An 18970-nucleotide genomic window follows, 5' to 3' on the forward strand; every position below is an offset into this window, starting at 1 on the left:
TTGTTTTTTATTGAAGAAAAAAAGTTTTCCAACACCTATCAGCAATGTGAAAAACTTATTGCCCCCTTAAACTTAAAATCTGGTTGTGCCACATTTCAACCAAATGCTTCCAATAACTATAGATCTGCCTTTCATTTACTTCTAAGACTATTGGATTTACTCCTATGATTTGGCTCATTGTCTTACTGCATAATCCAGTTGCACTTGAGTTTCAACTTATGGACTGAAGCCTGGATATTCTCCTTCTGGTAGAGAGCAGAATTCATGTTTCCCTTAATTATTCAACTTGCCCAGACCCTGAAACAGCAAAGCATCCCCACACCATCACAATTCCACCACCATGCTTGACCATAGGTATGAAGTTATTTTTGTGGAATTCAGTGTTTGGTTTATGCCAGATGTCTCTCACTGTGGTTTCCAGAGCCTTTGAAATAGCTTTGTAACCCTTCATCATTGCTGGAATTTCTTTTTATTTTAGCATAGTGTGTTAGTGTGTAAGACCGTTTAAATGTCTTCATGTTGTTGAAAAAGTTCTATTTAAGTGTTGATTTGATTGAACAGGATTTGTAGAAATCAGGCCTGGTTGTGTCTTGTCCAGCTGAACCACATTATTAATGCAGTTTCATAGATTTGAGGAATTAGCAACTACGGGGGCAAATACATTTTCACACAGGCCCAGTTGGTATTGGAAAAAAAAAGTTATTTTTTCCTTCAAAAAATAGCATTATCATTTAAAAACTGTATTTTGTGTTTACTCAGTTTGAATTGTTTTATTAATTGATTTCGGAAACAATTTAGTATGAGATATACACAAAAACAGAAGCACTGTATTTACAGACATTGTCTATTTCATATTTTTAAATCAGTTTATTGTTACGGCCCAGTCTAAGTTAGGCCGCACAGAGTAACCAGCTCGGGATTCAATGGAATTTGACCTTTAAAAATGAGGGAGCCAGGAATAACAACACAACAAGCTTGTTCAAAACAAAATTGTGGTGTATTGTAAAACACAGAATTATATACATACAACTCTACAAAGAACCAAACCAGGCATAACTTCAGGGTGGGCCAAAGCCAAAACAATAAACAAAAGGTTAGATTCTATTGTTAGTTAGCTAGCTTACCTAAAAAGAAAATAACAAAGAAAATACAAATACTTCCCTAACTCCCTAAGCCAAAAACAGAGACAAAAGGACCCTCTCCCAAAAGAAATGGCAGCCACACCCCAGTGAACCAAGTCAACATGTATACACTGGTGAAGAGTATACACAACCAGATACAGGAACAGCCAAAATCACAGCCAACCCCCAGCCAAGAGTCAAAACCCAGAACAGCAGTCAGAATATAGAATTGTGAATATAGAATATAGATTTGTGAGTATAGAATATAAAATTGTGAATATAGAATATAGAATTGTGAATATAGAATATAGAATTGTGAATATAGAAAGGGCAAACAACACAAACCAAACAATCTCCTAGCAACACAAAACGAACTCCTCAAAACAAGTGACATTATTGCATAAAGTTTGACTAGTTTACTAATTTTCTCTTCAGCACACATTAGAGCTGGTAGTCCTAATTACATTTGGGGCACAATTACTTTTGTTTGTATTTCTTTGCTAGCAGACTGGTAGAATTTTGAAATAATTTCCTGACTGTGAAAGACCACAAAATTCAAATATGCTAACTAATGGATAACTTGGACGAATAAACCCTAGTCTTGGGATCAATGCCTCTGGAGACAACAGTCCTCTCATTAGTGGCACAGGCTGATCAAGCTTTGTATATAAATCCCTCCATTCATGTAAAACCCTGCTGCATACACCTGTATATATAAGAGCTGATGTGGTGGTTTGGAAAATACACTGGCAAATGTAAGTTGTATAAATAATATAGTCTCACAATTGCTCCTCACTCTTAAGCAGTTGGCCACAAAAAGAGAATGGAGCTGCATAACATCAGATCAGTGGCTATTGAGCATGCTGTCCTTAGAGTATTGTTTACAGTTTCACAGTTAACCACATGTGGCCACAGTGGCATGATACCCAAGCCGGTGGGCTACACTGACAGCAGTTGTTTGCTATGTTGTTTTTTTCCCAAAATGTTTTCAGATTTTTTTTTGATTTTTTTTTTCAAAAAAAAAAAAAAAAAAAAAAAAGAGTTGGAATCCTTCCCAGTGGGATCTGAGAGCTCTAAATGTCTTCTTAAAACAACTGCTGTTCCAGTTGGTTTGTGACCATAGATCTAAAGGGTGCATATTTCCACATTCCAATTGCTGTGGCGCACAGGCACTTTCCACTTTCACTCCACTTCCATGTATTTGGAATGGCATGCCAGTTCAGAGTGTTTCTGTTTGTGTTAGCATTAGCATCAGGGGTGTTCACAAAGTGTGTGAAAATTGTCCTAGTGTCTCTGCCTTAGAAGGGTCTGTGTGCATTCCCCTATTTGGACCATATCTCAAAAGTATGTATGTGTCAGTAGTAGTTACAAGTGCATGTGCATACACCCTGAAGTGCTGGACCAGCATGTATTTTCTCCTTAAAGGTATGCCTTTAGGTGTTCTCCCTGGAAAAAAAAAAAAAAAAAACAGACAAAAAAAAAAAAAACAGAAATAGTAATGATATGCCTTTCTGTGAAAAACAAAAGGATATGAAAAAAGTGGGGAGAAAAAAATGAGCCTCATCAGTATTGTCAGCCTATCGACATTTTTTGGAATCTGTGTGGCTAGATCTATAGCATTTTTAAGAACCCCTAACTTAGCTGTACATTCTAGTGGTATCACAGTGGTATTTTACATCAGCCTCAAAGGGAGCACAAAATTGCAAGTGATGTTGAGGTGGTTGAATAAGTCTGGAAGTGGACAGATGCACACATTCTATCTGTAAGAGCTACCTACATGCCAGAGCAATACAATCAGACAATAGACCCAGTGGTATTTCAGCTACAGCAGAGCAGAAGTAAATCTGTTTGCAAATAGACAACTATCTGTCCAGTGTGGTTCACAGACAATGCAGAGACAGAGACTTTTGGCTAGGATGTGTTGGCTCAGGACTGGTCAAATCTACAGCTGTATGCCTTTCCAATACTCACAAATTTATGAATGGCATTGCAGAACATCCAAATAGATTATACAACCAGTGTTGCTTACAATCCCATTCTGGAGGAACTGACCATGGCACCAGGGACAGTTTGACAGTTTGCTGCTGGGAGCCCATTAAATAGTCAAAACTCTTCTGAAAAGTGCAGATATTTCTCCAACATTCGTGTAAAACACTTGAAGTCCACAGTGTCCACAGTGGAACCTGGATATAGTTTTACTACCTCCAGAGCAGTGCTTGCATACATTTGAGGAGTGTCATTTGCAGACATTTGTGAAGGTGTGAGATGGAGCTCACCATTTAACTTCCAGATTTTTGCAGATTGAAGGTGGTTTCGTTGATGATATACTGCCTCTACCAGTTTGTCTGTGGTCCCTCAAGATATTCTGTTGGTACAATTTGACGTGTCCAAAAGTAGCCTTCTAACTACATAACCTTTGGTAAAATTACTAAAAAGAGAAGTAATAGAAGAGGTGAAATGATTCTGGGTTAGAAGTCTCTTGGAGTAAAGGAAGAAAAAGGAAAAGGAAAAACTGCTTAAAATATTCTAAACTTTGCAAAGAAAAGATAAGCCCTTATTTTTGCAGAAGGATACAAAAGGTTTCTTTTCAGTTTTTATAAAACACTGGTTGAGAAAGTTAGCTGATCATATATCTACTGAGTGGTTTGCTCATTAAAATAATCTGGGAATATAGCCAAGTGTGGTCCACACTCCTTTACACATACAGCTGATAAAGAGGATGAGTTTCAAAACTAGGATACCTTACAATGGAAATGGCATTTTTCTCAAATTGACCATTATGTGAACCCCTCCATTGTTTTCTCCTCCACAGATCTCAATCTGTATTTGAGGATTGGTCAATGTCTTATATTCACTTGCATACTGCAAACCCTCATGCCTAATCACAGTTTCACTCATGTCATCATAGAATTGCTAACAGTTAACAGTGTTTAAAATTTCAGTGTCCTTCAGTGGCTAATTATATTATATACATACAATCATCTCAAGCACTGAGAGCTTTTGGAGTGGTGGTAGTGATTTATGTCTTCACCTGTGAACAATCAAGACAATAAAAGGAAAACAATAGATATTGTAAAAATGTCAGATGATTTTTAGTTAAAATCAATTACTAAGTTTCCATCCACTTTTTTGCGCTTTTCTGTTATCGACAATAGCGATAGTTGCTGTCCCCTGCCTGTTTCCATCCAACTGGCCTTTTGTGTGCATGATGATGTCATCCTTAAAAAAACAAAGAAATTGTCGAGTAATTTTTGGTGTATTGCAAAAGAAATCTGCCCTTGATCCGTTTCCTTACCTAATTTTGTGTATATAACAATTTGTGTACCACATACCACATCCTCAGATCTGTAAAATGGAGAGAGTATTGAAACAGTTGATTGAAATTGGCCAGCTTACTGTAATTTTAATTTCACAATTAATTGCAGTTGTACGGAATATCAGAAGACTACATGAAAACGGAGCAGCTGGCTGTCTGATAGGGCTCCAAGTAACTGCCCTTACGCGAAGAAGCGCATGCATGGGTCTGTGTGTGTGTGTGAGTTTGAACTAGAGTAATGTGGGTTGGTTATGGGCCGTTCTTGTGCAGGCACCACTGCACAATAGCATTCCATGTCAATCAGATTATGACAGCTGGGCACAAGATTAGACTTTCTCTATTTAATGATTTCTCTCGCAAACTCTAGCTAACTCTGAGAGGGGGGGGGGGGTGCAGAAACTGGATTTGAAGTAAAAAAAAAAAAAAAAAAAAAAAAAAAGGACATGTCTGTCCACAAACCCCTGTTCCCAGAGGATTTTAAGAACTTTTACTCAGCATGACAGCAATATCAGAGGCTGAATTTCGATGCTGTGGAGCAAAAAACAAGACTACACCCATGCTGTAAGAGCTAGGTTGTTGATATAATAATTGAATGTGTTGACATGTTATGGTGTTGGCAAAACTTTTAATAACCTATATGTCATTTTAATGTTATTTACACTGGTCACCGTGCTCAACTGACCACTGACTGAATGCAGAAAAAAACACTGATATTATGGAATGGACTTCAGTCTGTACAAATCTATAGTCTCAATGTATTAATCTTCTCATCTCCTTTACTCTTTACTATTACAGTTCAACCACTTGAGATTACACTCACATTGTGTCCAAATTTCAGTACCATCTCTGATGTGGGGGTGGAAATTAAAGTTTCATTATACACATTTGAATTGTTTCTTCGTGCATTTAATCAAATATCTTAATTTAAAAAAAATTTAAAAAAATAAAAATAAAAAAAAAATATTTCTGTATTGGTTTGTGTAAGAATAACAGTTTCTAAATTAAATCTTCAAAATCTACAAAAGAGTCACTGTTTTGCATTTGTTCAGATCATCCCATTTCAACTGAGGATGGCATGCTTAAAATACCTAGGCATTTAGGTTACAGTGGTGCTTGAAAGTTTTTAAAATTTTCTATTTAGCTGCATAAATATCACCTAAAACATAATCACATTTACACACAAGTCCTAAAAGTAGACAAAGAGAACCCAGTTAAACAAATGAGACAAAAATATTATACTTGATCACTTATTTATTGAGGAAAATGATCCAATATTACATGTCCGTGAGTGGCAAAAGTATGTGAACCTTTGCTTTCAGTATCTGGTGTGACCCCCTTGTGCAGTAATAACTGTAACTAAACGTTTCCGGTAACTACTGATCAGTCCTGCACATCAGCTTGGAGGAATTTGAACCCATTCCACAGTACAGAGCAGTTTCAGCTCTGGGATGTTGGTGAGTTTCCTCACATGATCTGCTTGCTTCAGGTCCTTCCACAACATTTCTATTGGATTGTCAGGACTTTGACCTGGCCATTCCAAAGCATCAACTTTGTTCTTCTTTAACCATTCTTTGGTAGAACGACTTGTTTGCTTAGGGTCGTTGTCTTGCTGCATGACCCACTTTAATTTGAGATTCAGTTCATGAACAGATGTCCTGACATTTTCCTTTAGAATTCATTGGTATACTTCAGAATTCATTGTTCAATCAATGATGCAAATCGTCCTGGACCAGATGCAGTAAAACAGGCCCAAAACCATGATCCTACCACCACCATTTTTCACAGATGGGATAAGGTTCTTATGCTGGAATGCAGTGTTTTCCTTTCTCCAAGCATAATGATTCTCATTTAAACCAAAAATTCTATTTTGGACTCAGCCATCCACAAAACATTTTACCAATATCCTTCTGGCTTGTCCACATGATCTTTAGCAAACTGGAGAAGGGCAGCAATCTTCTTTTTGGAGAACAGTAGCTTCCTCCTTGCAGCACTGCCATGTATACCACTGCTGTTCAGTGTTCTCCTGATGGTGGACTCATGAACATTAACATTAACCAATGTGAATGAGGCCTTTAGTTGCTTAGACATTACCCTGGGTTCCTTTGTGGCCCTGTGGACTATTACATGTCTTGCTCTTGGAGTCGAGTTTTTTGGTCAACCACTCCTAGGGAGAGTAACAATGGTCGTGAATTTCCTCCATTTGTACACAGTTTGTCTGACTGTGGATTGGTGGAGTGCGAACTCTTTAGAGATGGTTTTGTAACCTTTTCCAGCATGATGAACATCAACAACTCTTTTTCTGAGATCCTCAGAAATCCTTTTTGTTCATGCCAAAATACACTTCCACAAACATGTTGTGAAGATCAGACTCTGATAGATCCCTGTTCTTTAAATAAAACAGGGAACTCACTCACACCTGAATGTCATATAATTGATTGAAAACACCTGACTCTAATTTCACCTTCAAATCAACTGCTAATCCTACAGTTTCACATACGTTTGCTACTCATAGATATGTAATATTGGATAATTTTCCTCAATATATAAATGATCAAGTATAATTTTTTTTTGTGTCATTTGTTTAATTGGGTTCTCTTTATCTACTTTTAGGACTTGTGTCCTTTTTAAATAAAACTTTGACCCACTTTCTGACAACTGTAAGAAAGGTCTTTTAGATGGTCCACATTACCCTTTTCTCTAGTAGGTCACATGGGTTTCATTAAAAGATTGTCCTACCTCAATTTTGCATTTGTCGTGGAAGACCATTTAAAAAAATAATTTGGAAAAGTTAATTGCGTGTTTCCTGTGGAAGAATATGAGCCATTGTGTTAGGCACAAAAACCAAAGAAATTTGGTGGAATGGCCCTCCAAATTTACTGCTATTATTTCTGGATGACTAGAGAAAAGATGCTCTAGTCATCTTTCTATAAGGTTAATTATACTTTCATCGCCCCTTTGTGATAGAAAATTTATTCAAGTCCCTCAAATCTACAGTCACAATGCCATAAAACTCTGGCTTCCATTCTTCATAGCTCACTACTTTTTACAATGTCTCACTTAGGTCACTTTACTAATAGAAATTAATCAAATTTTTAATTTAGCTACCACAGCACACATTTTTTAATAGACAGCTTCATTAAAAGCCAAATATAAAAGATATGATTATATACATTTAATCTATTAGTAACTTTATAAACACACAAATACTAAATCATCTGAGAGGCTCATGGCAACAGAAATTAATATAAACCATTCATGTATATGATGGAGTTTATGTGTTAGACACTGTCTTATAATTCAAGATTATACACCAAATCAATCTATAAACTTGTTAAAGGTTCCACTAGATTTTGGAGCGTGGCTGTGATTTGCCATTCAGCCACAAGAGCATTAGTGAGGTTAGGCACTATCGTTGGGCGAGCAGCCCTGGCACACAGTCCAATTCATCCCAAAGGTGTTGGTGTCACACCAACCTTGGCACAATATGTGTTAATGGACCTTACTTTTTGTACAGGAGCATTGTCATGCTGGAACATGTTTGGGCCTCTTATTTACAGTGAAGGGAATTTGTAATGTTTCACCATAGCAAAACATTCTATAGAATTATATGCTTCCAAATTTGTGGCAACATTTTGGGGAAGAGGCACATATGGGTGTAATGGTCAGGTGTCCCAAATGTTTTGGCTATATAGTGCATAGGTGTGTTATTACTTTATTCCTTTTAGTTAAGTGCACAATATAACTTAAGGAAAAGTGGCAATAAATAGAATTTATTATGTAACACTGCAGTTACACTATATAAATATTCCACAGCAGAGTCACATAAGTCAGGATCTCTGTCACATTCTGGTATATACACCAAACTAAGAATAAATTTACTAAAAACATGAACTCAACTAAACATGATATTTCCAAATGATTTCAATTATTCACAGTGCTTTTACATATTCATACCCCCCCCCCCCTTATTGATATCTATCTATGTCTCTCTGCCTTTATTCCTCTATTGTTTTGGGTGCAATCATTTTATAATCTTTCTTTCTTTCTTTCTTTCTTTCTTTCTTTCTTTCTTTCTTAAAGATTTCGGAATTTTCTATTTGGAATAGTACAATTCAGCTTTTTTTCCCCTAAACTTTAGCTAACCTTGTCCATTTGTTAACCTCTTGCATTTGGGACTCCTCATGTGGAACAATGTTATATGTCTGCAGGTATATTGATTGTAATTTCACTCCCTGGTGGTCAGCATGTAGGTGGTGTACTTTCTGATGATATGGTTGAGGAGGATGTAATGATATTGGTCATGTGAAATTTGAATGCTCTAACTGTTATGTAAAATAAAAGTCAGTAATAAGATCTTGGCTGAAAAGTTGACCATTCTTTACTGACCATCGGATCAGATTTGTTAAGGACAGGGGACTCTCTGTGCATACACTAAGGAAATGGATCTGAAAACATCTGTTTTGGCAGCACATACATTTGAGTATGTTTTATTATAGTAGCTTTATGTAGAGCAGATTCATAAAAACTGAGAAGTTGCCCTTCTACATAAAAAAAAATTGTGCAGTTATATATTTGGTCAGCAATGTAATGATTGGTTTCATGAGATTAAGTATTAAGCACTTTCAATTTATTAAGCAAATGTGAAACATGATAAACAATTATTTAAAAACATGTTTAAAGAGTGTTTTGTGGTTAGCTTTTTTGTATTGTTCAACAAGCACTACCGCATGATTTAGACCCGGGCTTTATTAAGACATTTCTATTTAGATGGCTTTGATTGTGGTTCAGTGGAAAAGATAATGTGAAAGAAAGAAAGAAAGGATGGAAGGGCTTGACATCTCTCCCTCTGTACTATAAAGGGGTGGTAGCTGATTATTCATCGATGTTATAGATTGACAGGAAGGACATTACCACACTTCATGACTTTCAGGAGGAAAGCACTATTACTGCTAAATACAATATAACTATAAATCTCCCCACTTCTGTCAGGCCTCTCAAATCAATGCGGATTCACATGGAACAGGTAGTTATGGAGCTTGCAATGAAGCATTTTCCCCCATGTACTGCCAAGAATGGAGAACTTTGCTTAACAGAAATCTATTCTCCCTGTGCAACCAGCTGCCTGACTAAACACAGTCAGTCTTCAGAGTGAAATAACAATAAAAGAACTGCTCACCAATTTTTTAAATATTTTTAATTCAAAACCTTAGAATTAGTCAAGGGTAAGCAAGGCAAAAATCCCCAAGGCAAATTAGCCAATTTTCATTCTAGGGACAATTTCATACCCAGAAATCACTCATAAAATGTTGCTGAAGTTTTTTTTTTTTTTTTTAAATTGTGAATAACAAACTGTTAAGTAACTAACTGAAATATTCCTCTACTTAGAGGCCAAAAATAACAGAAAAAAGTCCATTCTAACCAGTGCTAAGGGCTTCGTGCAATGTTTAAGCAAACTTGCTACGTGTAACCATGCCTACATTCAATGCTTTCACTCATTGTATACACATCAGATATTCATTGATTTTTTTTTATTTACCATACACAGTCTGAACAGTAAGCATAATGTCCAATCTATGAATCTGATTGATCACTGTTCATTGCAGAACAAAACACTTTGGCAAATATAGTCCCAGAGAAAAAAACAAAGGCAGGGGACAGCAACAGGCTGCAGTGGTATATGGGAATACATGTAATCAAGAGTTGAATTCATTTATACCTGTTAAATTCGCTTAACACGTTCTTTGTGATCCAGGCCTCAACTTCACACCATTGTACATCATTACTTCAATGTTGTCTGTATTTTGTGCCCTGTCACTTAGAAGACAGAAAATCACCCTTTACTGTGAGATTTCCTACACTGTTTTGACATTTAAAACTTCAGGAGTATTAAGTGTCATTCACTATTATGAGTTATGCAAGGTTAGGCAAGGGCACATGTATAAGAATCTACCAAAACCTCATTTAACCTTCTTGTTAGCACTTTCTGGTTGGTGTATAAGCCACTCTTAATCCTTACTTTCACTTGCTGTTTACCCTGAGATGAAGGTATCACCTCAGAAGGCTTAGCATGCCACTCAGGAGGCAATCCTTCTGCCTGAGAATAATTTCACAGGGACATCCACTTCTATCAAACAGCCATATCAAGCAGCTCATTATCAGTTTCAAGGATTCGTTTTTGCCACCTTGCTTATGCAGGTTAAATAACCACTTCTTCTTAGTTTTAATGACATAACTGGTATTGGCATTCCTTATATGTCCCTCATCTCCTGACAGAGGGGATTACACCTTTCTTACACTCAACTTTGATTAGAGCAGGCAGCTCTAAAAGCACCTGTATAGCCGTAAAAATATTGATACATTTGATATATTGAACATATGTTACAGTATTCTTTTTAAATTTGTGAATATATAGAGAATATACTTCAATACTGTCCATTTCCATGTATTTCTATTTAATTGTGCAATAATATTGCAATTGTGTATACTGTACCTGTGTGCACAGAATGCATAAATGAATGGTTAAATACAATGTATAATGAATTTCAGTATAAGTTTGAGGCAAGGCTTCCAAGCTCAGATAACAAGGATGAACATTTCTAGGTGCATTGCTCACGTCAGTGGAATTAAAAGATACTATTAAGACCATAATAAGGACACAGTGAGTAATCAGTTGCGGTTAAGAGAGCACCCTGTTTAAGATGGCAAAAAGAATATTATTTACTGATCGGTCGGTCGGTCCGTTGGTCGGTCGGTCGGTCGGTCGGACGGATGGACGGACGGACGGACGGACAGACAGACAGAACTAATTAATTCAAAAGCAAAATCTGATTTAGAGATATTGATATGCAGTAGACTATCTGACATTTTCCCTGCTGTTCTTCACTTTTATCCACCATATTTGCCTTTGTCTAGAAGAGAACCCTGGCAGTGAATGGAATTCACTGTCAGGCTTCAGGAGCAACAGGAGTGTTTTCGATCAACTCTATGGCAGCCTTAGATTCCCAGCTATTCACTTCCTGCTAAATCAATAACATGAGCTGTCTGTCACATGTATGATGGACTGCCACTCAGAACCCATAGCCGTTCAACACATACACAGCAGCTCTCAACTGAGCTTTAGGCTATTTTTTATAGCTCCATTTGACTGTATGATATGTGTAAGGATGCCATAGTGGCATGAATAATTTATGCTATCCCAGGAGCCAGGATTGCCTGACAATGTGTGCAACAAAAGCATGTTACTGCACTTCATTTTCTATTTTGTAGTCTTCAAGGTTATAGGTTCTCCTGCCTTTTATGGGCTTCGAAGGGATACCAAGAGTGGCTTTCTGAAAAATGTAACTTGACAGAGACAGGCCACAATTAAATCTTAAAGCCCACATGATTGATGGTCAGTAATTCAAGATCATTTGTGTGGGAAGATGCTGAGTGAAAATGCAAATGCACTGTCAATACTTTTTGTTTTAACAAGCACAACATTCAGCCAAAAGCAATTAGAGAATAAACTCTCAGGATGGTCAGTATAAGGCTTCACATAAATACTGATAATAATAATAATAATAATAATAATAATAATAATAATAATAATAATAATCCAAAAATGTTGGTATTCTTGACAGAAAGCCCAGTGTCAGGTGTGGGATTCTTTCCTAAAAGAACTAAAGTGCTCCTATACATTCATTCTAAGAAATCTAACTAAGCTAAATACGACCAAAAAAATCCAACAAATATACATATAAAACATTTATCACCCAGTAATTATTTAATAAAATAATTCTTCTCATCAGACAAGAAGGATGGCTATAAGCAACATAAAGAAGTAATTCCTTTAAGTTTCAACTCACTTTTTTGGTGTTGTTGTTGTTATTTTAACTTTTTTTAACTTGAAATACTATTACCAAAACACTTTCAGTATTTATCAGTATTTATCAGTTTTATCAGTGAAAAGACTTCCAGGTTATTGGCTGTATGTGCTTAAGAGAAAACTGAATAGTTGTGAATAAAGGCTGTCTGTATTAAAATGATGTGACTGCCACTAGGTGGCCAGATGGTGTAAAAACACTATGTAGATTTTGAACTCATTGGCTATTCAACTTGCTTCTGACTGCAGAGCAGCTTTTCCATTAACTCCCAGCCTCAAGCAGAGCAGAGAAAAACAAAGGACACAGCATGAACAACAATACAACTCAGGGCCACATTTTCAGAGAAAAGCAAAGCTTTAAGTGCTCTGAAGTCCTTCCTGCTTTTTTGTGTGGCCAGTGAATGAAGATGCTCTTTTATGTCCAACAGCCAGAAACATTGACCTCAATGGATATAGAATTACAGTAACAAATTACACTTATACTTGAAAGTGTTGACACTTTGGTGTGTGTGTGTGTGTGTGTGTGTGTGTGTTGTTGTTGTTGTTGTTGTTGTAGTAAACACATTTATAGACTTTATTTCTCTATGTGATTTCTGAGAGTGTGTACAGTTAATATCTGGTGGCAGTCCATAATGTAATCTATGGATTGTTCATATTAATGACATTATAATGCAAACAATCCCTGTCATAAATTTATTATCATCCTTTCTACAAGCATAAATACATGTTAGTAGATTGTAGAATGCTGACCCAGCAATAATCCAGCCAGAACAGATATCTATGCATTCCTCTCCCTCTCATTGTCATTGATCCTATTCTAATCATGGTGTACCAATTTAAACATCATTGTCATAAGGAAACGCTTGCATGAGCAAAACACAGACAAACACTGCTGTGAGCACATGCCTGGAAAGCTGTAGGAGTCATTTAAAGTGCTTGTAGTTTAATTAACCTCACCAGGCAATTAGCATCAAGGGCATTATTTATAAGTATGTATCTGTCATCTTCATATCGTTAGTCAGGGTTGATAGTTATAACACTGTCAGTGATGCAGTGGTCCATGTAAATATGGCTTGAAGTACACATTGATCATACAGTATAAGCCTCAGCCATGCAAACATGACAGCCTATAGAGCAATTGAGAACTTATGTAACACAAGCCCCTAGTGCAGGATTAATAAAGTGGGCACAATTAGGTTATAAGCCATTACAGTGACAGATTATTATCATACTGCCATGTCTCTACTCTAAACTAATGATCATCAGTTAGGTAACTTCCATGCGCATATTTTGTCAATATGCTATGATGCAAACTGCCTAATAGAGGACAAAAGTCTAAAACAAATTTTAAAAAATGAAATCAAGTTCCCAGAATTATCTATTGCTTCCTTTCAGAAAAAGTTCACTTATTTTATCCAGCTATTCAATCTTTTCTTCAAAACTGTAATTGTTCCATGTGATAGTATACATTTTATAGTACAAATCTAACAAGTTATTATTTTATGTGTTACGTATGTAATTGTGGGCAATTTTAAATGCATATCAGAATATGCATATGCATTCTTTAAACAAAGCTGCTTCCACTTACAGTGCCCTCCACTAATATTGGCACCCTTGGTAAATATGAGCAAAGAAGGCTGTGAAAAATTGTCTTTATTGTTTAACCTTTTGATCTGTTTTTTTTTTTTTAAAAATCACAAAAATACTCTCTCATGGATATCAAACAATTGCAAACACAGGTTTATCAAATATATATATATATATATATATATATATATATATATATATATATATGTTTGTTAACTATAGGTTTGCAACAATTATTGGCACCCCTGTGAATTCAGATGAGAAAAATATATTTAAGTATATTCCCATTGATATTTAAAAAAAATTTAGTACACATGGGTGACTAGGAACAGGAAATCGTTCAACCATGACTTCTTGTTTCACACGGGTATAAATATGAGGTAACACATAGGCTAAATTCCCTTAGTCATTCATACCAATGGGTAAGACCAAGGAATATAGCTGTGATGTGCACCAAAAGGTTGTTGATCTTCACAAAATGGGAAGTGGCTATAAGAAAATAGCAAAATCATTGAAACTGCCCATTTCTACCATCAGGGAATTGCAGAAGTTAGTTGGTGTCAGAAAGACTCCAAAACTACAATCCGAAGTCACCTACATCACCACAGTTTGTTTGGAAGGGTTTCAATAAAAAAAAAGCCTCTACGCTCATCCAAAAATAAACTCAAGCATCTTCAGTTTGTCAGACACTATTGGAACTTCAAATGGTATCATGTTCTATGGTCAGATGAAACCAAAATAGAGCTTTTTGGCAATAAACACTAGAGGTGGTTTTGGGGCACACAGAGAGGTAGCAATATGGAAAAGTAGCCCATGCCCACAGTTAAATATGGTGGTGGCTCTTTAATGTTTTGGGGCTGTTTTTCTGCCAGAGGACCTGGATATTTTGTTAGGATACATGGCCCATGTACTGCCATCCAGTCCCCTGACTTGAAACCCATAGAAAACCTGTGGGGTGAACTGAAGAGGCGAGTCCACCAGCGTGGACCTCGAAATTGGAAGGATCTGAAGAGATTCTGTATGGAGGAATGGCCTCAGATCCCTTGCCATGTATTCTCCAACTTCATCAGGCATTATAGGAGAAGAATCAGAGCTGCTATCTTGACAAAGGGAGTTAGCACAAAGTATTGACTAAAAGGGTACCAATAATTATTGCACACCTATATTCAACAAATATATATATATATATATATATATATATATTTGATAAGGCTGTGTTTTGTTTGCAATTGTTTGATATCCATGAGAGCAGAGTATTTTTGTGAATTATTTTGAACAAAAGCTCAAAATATTAAACAATGAAGACAATTTTTCACAGCCATCTTTTGCTTCTTTGCTCCACTAATAAGGGTTCCAGTATTAATGGAGGACACTGTATGTCTTTATAATATAATGAACAGACATAGTGCATTGAGGACAATGCATAAGGAAAGGTCCATGATTGAATATTCGACATAAAACAATGTCCATATAGGTGCCTTATGAAAGTTATACTGGCCACATAATGAATGGAATATTATACTTTTTAATATGGTCATTATGTTGTCAGTCTTTTGAGTTGTGACCTTTGTATTGAAATGATCAAAGTTTGATGCCTCATATAAATGTAGCTGCCTCTAGGATGACTCCAAACCCTGATCATTAATTCATGCTGCAGAAATAGATTTTCTGCAATTAAAAGAGGCTTGGTGCTAAAAGAGGAGTTTTTGTTCTTTCCAGTGATTTGTAGCACAGCTGAAATCTAGATTGATGTGTGAGCATGTTCATACTGTGTACATCTGTAATGTATTTGCACCCTTAAACATGAAGGACGCAGTAAAACTCCCTTCTTTTCACTCATATTCTGTTCATTGCCTTTGAAAATCTATTTCAGGTGACATTTTCCTTTTAAGCATTCTTACTATGCAAATGTGTAAATGATAATTAATTCATACTTTCCACTGCTATGCAGTGGCTGGCTCTGTCTATTCTCTCGATTCCATTTTCTATTGATTGCTTCCTCTGTGGAGCTGAAATGTCTCGGTGAGTGGTGAGGCAACCCAGTTTAAATAGGACATTTTTGGTCACAGCACAAGCTCAGGCTTCATACTGTGGTCCTAAAATGGTGCAAATAAAAGAGGCTTTGAGATCATAAAGAGTAGAGAAAAATGAAATTGAAGATATGTGAGGGGTGTCACAAGCAGAAATGCTCATAGAAAAATGTGATTTTTTTTCTTCTTCTACATACTGGAGAGGCAATGAGATGTGGCAGATTTGTTTTGGTCGAGTTCATATGCTTGTGCTTAACAGCATGAGCTCTGCATGGTTTAGTCCGACGTCTCTTCCAGTCTATTCACCAAGAGGACATAAATCAAAGTCTGATGAGAGCCATCAGCACAGCCATCAGCCTCATTCCCTGCTTGTTAAAACACAGCCCACACCACACATGATTTGGGCTTTGTGCAAAATATGATTACTTACTTGAAGTATTTTTTATATACTTCAAGTATATATAATATATATAATTCTGCATATAAAATATATGCAGAATTTCTCAAATATCTAAGCATTTGATGTTTGAAAAAAATTCCAACAAATGAACACAATTATTGAATTTCAATATATACATTTACAGTATCTATAGATGCGTAATCAGTCGTCCTCATGTAATTGACTTTCTAATCTGGTATACAAACTTCAGAACTGAATGTAACTGATGTGGATAAATGACCAGGAGAGGGAGCACTAATGTAGCAATTAAGATAAATTGTATGCGAAGGTAACACACACACACACACACACACACACACACACACACACACACACACACACACACTGCATATTCCACAGTTTAATCACAATCAAGGAAACTTTTAACATCAAATATTTTGGCTATATTTATTCTGTTAAGTCTTACAGCAGTGAAATTCTTGACTAAGATAACCCCAAAATTATAATAAAATCACTCTATTACCAAATAAACTGAATCTGCTTACATGGCAATCCAGTGCAAGTTTCAAGAAGCATCTGGCTCACTATTCTCCCTAAAGAGATTTATTTAGCAATTAGTATCATTGTATTGGGCTATTAGTGTTGATCTTTTGATTAATTGACTCGATAGCTGTAAGTATAAAAGATTACCATTTGAAGTAATTTGTTGCAAACAAATATATGTATCGGAATATTATAGTCACCCCAAAGAGACATATTATTTCTCACAGCAGTCTAGCAGGAAGCAAAGTTAAACTCTGTAAAACCAAATTTCAGCTGTGTCTACAATGAAAGAGTCTTTCCAGGGCATATGGTGTGTTCAAGTAAATTCAAGTGCAAGTATACTGCCCTTTCAGACTGAAAAGAAGCAACTTCAACTGCAGACAATAGAAAATGAAAACCTTTCTGAGTAAAACATGGTGATACCTTATAGTCTATTGTCCTGTGGCAAATATAATTTACTGTAACGTCATTCAGTTTTCTGTTCTATAGTGAACATTTTTTTCTGCTGTTGTAACAGACCCCATTTCTCCAGACCACAGGACTGACAGTAGAATATAACATATTGGAAAAATACTATATTCAACTATATTACCTTTTTTTTTTTTTTTCTTTTTCAAATGCAGCCTAAACCAACTGCATAATAACTAGCATAATTTCAAATGTGTGATACACAATTTGAAATCTATTCCTTTGTGGATGAACCAGAGTTGGTCTGAGGGAAAAAAATACATATTTAGGTTGATGTTTTGTTTCAGTGTATAAGGTTTTAGATATGGGATGGCAAAGAGGTGGCACCATTTACTCATTCATGGCCAGTCCAAAGATTTGTGTTCCCTCTTCCCACCTCTTGAGGGCATTTTTCAACCTATGGGCTCTTGGTATTCAGTTCAAGTTTGCATTTGTTCATTGGTGTGAAATGAATGGTCACATAATAGCATTAGTGTTTTGGCTTCTAGTTGCTCTATTTCTTCCAGTGAACTGTGAGATCCTAAAACTTCAATGATGCCATGTACAATATATATTGTTGTACATAACTATCTTGTTATTTTTTTGACAATCTACAGGTAAATAATAAAGTGAAGTTGGACATTCTTAAACAGCCACCTAGCTACCTTCTCCGGGATGTAAATATAAATATCTGTAAATACAGTATATTCTGTGAAGAAGGGGTTATACTCTTTAAATACTGAGCGACCAGCTTTGCAGCACCTTCAATATTTTTTTTTTGAAAATGACAAGAAATATTACAAAATCTTGACAGACAATTTTCAGTCAGCACCATCTTAGAAAGCACGATGTTTCGAAGCCCAGTAAGTCCCATTTTTGTTCTGCAATTACTGAGGTTAACCTCACTGCCTCCATCACTGTCTGGTTTCCCTTGGTTTCAATGCCAGGTTGTGTTTTTTACTCTGCTAAGAGACTCTCTGACGGCCTTTTCTCCCCCATCAGGGCCTTGCACTTGTCCACATTAAAAAATAAAGCTGTGTGGATTTTCACAGATCCCACCCATCCGTGCAATAACCTCTTCTCCAAACAGTCATCACAGATTTGTATCAAGGAGATTGCTGGCTGCACAACTCTTTATCTTGAGGTTTCCCTGAAGTACACTTGTCCTTACCCTCTTATCCTTATCCATCTCTCACTCCACTGTAGATTTGCACTCTTGTTATTTAATTCCATGCTGCTACCTTTAAGTAATATATATCCAAGGGCATTGTATCATGGCTGACCCTGCGCTCTGACTGAACTTCCTACCATGCTGGGGTATGCGAAGAAAAAGATTTCACTGTGCTGTAATGTATACGTCACCAATAAAGACTCATTATCTCATAATACCAATCAAGCTCTTTTCTGTCACTGAAAACATATATATTAGGCTCCTTTTCTATTAAATGTTTTAATAGCTGGATTCTAACAGAATGATTTGACTGGATTATTTAACCAATAACTCTGGCAACTCTAGACTCTAGCCATCCTGAAGATGTGTGCTATGAGTCTGTTGTTGCCTTATGACTGGCAGCTTAGATAATTGCTGTTTTCACCAGGCCACCTGCTGCATCAATTATTCAAAAGATCAGTCTTTTGTCTCTACTGCTCAGGTTTAATATCCTG

Source organism: Ictalurus furcatus, chromosome 6 (assembly GCF_023375685.1).
Source record: "Ictalurus furcatus strain D&B chromosome 6, Billie_1.0, whole genome shotgun sequence".
Taxonomy (NCBI): Eukaryota; Metazoa; Chordata; class Actinopteri; order Siluriformes; family Ictaluridae; genus Ictalurus; species Ictalurus furcatus.